This window comes from Poecilia latipinna, unplaced genomic scaffold (assembly GCF_001443285.1).
Source record: "Poecilia latipinna isolate Pla-1442-1.1 unplaced genomic scaffold, P_latipinna-1.0 Scaffold4108, whole genome shotgun sequence".
Lineage (NCBI taxonomy): Eukaryota > Metazoa > Chordata > Actinopteri > Cyprinodontiformes > Poeciliidae > Poecilia > Poecilia latipinna.
The window spans coordinates 6660-9953 of record NW_015116724.1 but is presented as its reverse complement, the minus strand read 5'-3'; positions in this window follow the sequence as shown (position 1 = coordinate 9953).

The window sequence follows — 3294 nt, the reverse complement described above, 5'->3', positions numbered from 1 at the left end:
CTGTAGTCCACTTCCTGCTTCTAGAGCGGTCTCTGGTCCACTTGGCGTTCACATTCAAACTGAACCCAGACAACGGTTTGGAGAACCAGAGGTCAGAGGTCAGCTAGCGTTCACACCTCAGCAACTGAACTGGATTTTATGGAAAAACGAACTGGATTCAGGTTAAAGAGGACTGAACAGAGCTGGTGGGGATGCAGCCTTAGGGGCAGATGGATCCAATAAAGAGGTTCTGAAGACCCAGCTTTTTTTTTGGTAGTCCACTTCCAGGTATCAGAAAGTAAATTTGCATATTGGTCAAAAATTGAGCTCAGACTATTTAACTTCAAACTAAATATTAATTTAACGAGAGCTAAATGTTTAGTTCTGATCTACTGACCTGCCCATAGTCCGTCTTATTGCTGATCATTTCTGACTGTGTAACTTTTCCATTAGCATCCCATAATGATCCCAGTCTGTTTCATCCTGTAGTTCCAACCTGTGGAGAGCTGCAGGTTAAATTCCCTGGACTTTCCCTCGGTGCTTAACTAGCTTCATGAATGAGGGGAGAAATGTCAGCAACCAGCAGGAAAAGCTCCTGCTCTCCGTCTCGGCGTATTCAGGCGGCGATGCGCTAAACTTGTTCCAGGACTTTTTTGCAGGCTATGATTTTTTGTGAACTGAGTGAAAACTATACTTTTACTCCCCCCTTTGAATCCATTTTCAGCAGAAAGACGTGTTTTTACCAGCATTGTCTCGCCGTGATACTGTCAAAGATGAAAAGTGTTGTAAAGTCACCAGCGTACAATCATCTTGTCATTTTGCTGCTTTGCCTTAAAGCGTCTGTCAGGACATTGTTCCTGACTGTTTCTGCTTCACACTCTCATTAATCTTGGTTCTTATTTTCTGTGCCACTAATCAGTTTTTTCTCCTCTCAGCTGATTAAACTTGCTGTGATTAAACGACCCATGGTTATAAAAACAAATCGTAGCTTGCAGATTCCTGGGCCGACTCCGTTTATTAATTCAATAAGAACAAATCAGTTGGACAGTAGCGATGCTCTGCATGCCCCGACTGTTTAAATGTTGTGGGATGCCAGTTTCATGACATCTGAGGTAAAATGTTTGCTTTGAATGAAGAACAGATTAGTTCATAAAGATTCACATCCCTCAATTTTTTTCTTTTTACCCGTTTTCTGTTTTGCAATCATATTAAAATCTGAAACATGATTTTTTTGGAAGAATTTTATGTGATCAATCAAATCAAAGTGACAAAAAATACACATTTCACATTTGCATGAATAAAATATTGGAAATTGTGGCAGACATTTCTATTAGTTTTCTTCTCTGGTTTGCAAGATCCGTCTTTCATTTCATTAATTTGCTCATCGGCAACTTGGCTAGATAAATATGTAGCTTGTTAGCTAAATATTTAATTTGACAACTGAATATTTTATTTAGCTAGGATTTAGATTCCTAGCTAAATGTTTAGCTTCTTAGCTTAATAGGAAGCTAAACATTCTGGAAGGAACCAAAAAATAATTGCTTTCTTCCAAATAGGAATATTTAGAAAGCTAAATATTCTTAGCTAAATATTTATATAAAATATCAGGAATATGTAGGAAGCTAAGTATTTAGCTACTCATGTAGCTTTCTTCCTAAACGGTTAACTTGCTAACTAAAGATCTAATCTGGTGCTAAATATCTAGTTGTAAACTAAACATTTAACTTACTAATTAAGTTTTTAATTTGAAACATTCATTTATATATGAATGAATAACGAGGTGAAAGTGTGACTTATGACTCAATAATCCAAATTATTGCTGTTAATTTTTGATTGTGTAACTTTACAAGCAGAGCAGGTATAAATCCTGACGAGATGCATTTAAATGTTCTAGTTGTAGCAAAATCTGAATAAATCCAGGAGATCTGGTACTTTGTGACGTATTTTACAGATTAATGCGACTTCATGGCTTCCATCTGAGCGAAGCAGATTTGATCGTAGACGAAGGGCCGCCTGTGCTTTTAGCCTGGGACTTAAATATGCAAATATTTCACATACAGTAACTGAGGAGTCCTGAGTGAAGTGGATGGCAGACTGTGACTGAGTGACTGGATGAATAACAGCTGAGTCAGGAAATGTGCAGAGAAACTGGAAGCTGAGCAGGATGAGTTTGACTTTGTACTTTGAAGGAGTAGAAGAGAAGAATCGGACGGCTGAAAAAGAGGTAATAAATATGAGCCGCTAAAACAAAGCTCACCGTTCATCACATTCAGGCTGTTTTAAAGGATTATTTCTCTCTAAAGATGGATTAGCCTCCCTTTCTAAAGCTAACAGTCATATTTAATGGTGACCCACTTTGCTTTCTTGAACAAGTCAGGATACAAAACATGATTTTTTTTCATAAAATAATTTTTAGAAAGTGAGATTTAATTCTGCTCAGTTCTAGCTCCTTTCAGATTGAGCTGTTTTAGGGCGTCTGTCACTTTAAATCCAAATAAGCTGCTGCTGGCCACGCCCCAACTCAGCGTTTACAGACACATGTGAAAATGGCTTCAGACACGTGCAATTATACGGCCGTACACCTTAGAACAGCATCAGTAGAGCGTCCTGCACAGCCAACCAGAATGCAGCAAGTGGTTTCTGGAAAAGACAAATCTCTTGCCTTTTTCAGCAGCCGTTGTACAGCAGTAAAACCAGCTGACCACACATACTGGAGCCCTGCCTTGGTTGCTAGGCAACGGGTAAACGGGTCAGGTTTCAGATTTTAAAGGAAGTCCGTGTTTCAGCTGTTTTGCAGACTCAAACAGAGTAACATCGGAATAAAAAGTTTCTCGTTTTCACAGTAAAAATGTTGGTTGTGTCTGAATGGAAATGATTTCTGTTTCCTCTTAGTCAAACTGTCGAGGGTTAAAACAGTAAAATAACTGAAATGATTTCAGTAATAGAGGTCTGAGGTCACAAATGTTAATATTTTATCTGGCTGTTCTTCAAGAATTTGGTCCAGTAGCAAAGAAATAAAAACTGTTTTCAGTTCAGGTGTTTTAAATCTAATTTGATGCATTTCTTTAATCTGGAGTTAATCCAGATTAATATTCTGGTTACACAGAAACAATCTGAATCCTTCAGTTTTCATTCAAACCTGCAAAACAAAACCTGAAGCCAGAGGAGGAAGATTCTGGTGTAACGAATGAAACTGGGGGTGGAGGGGCAGCCTGAGTGTGTGTGTGTGTGTGTGTGTGCTCTGAGTGTGTGTGCTCTCTGAGTATGTGTGTGTGTGTGTGTGTGTGCTCTGAGTGTGTGTGCTCTCTGAGTATG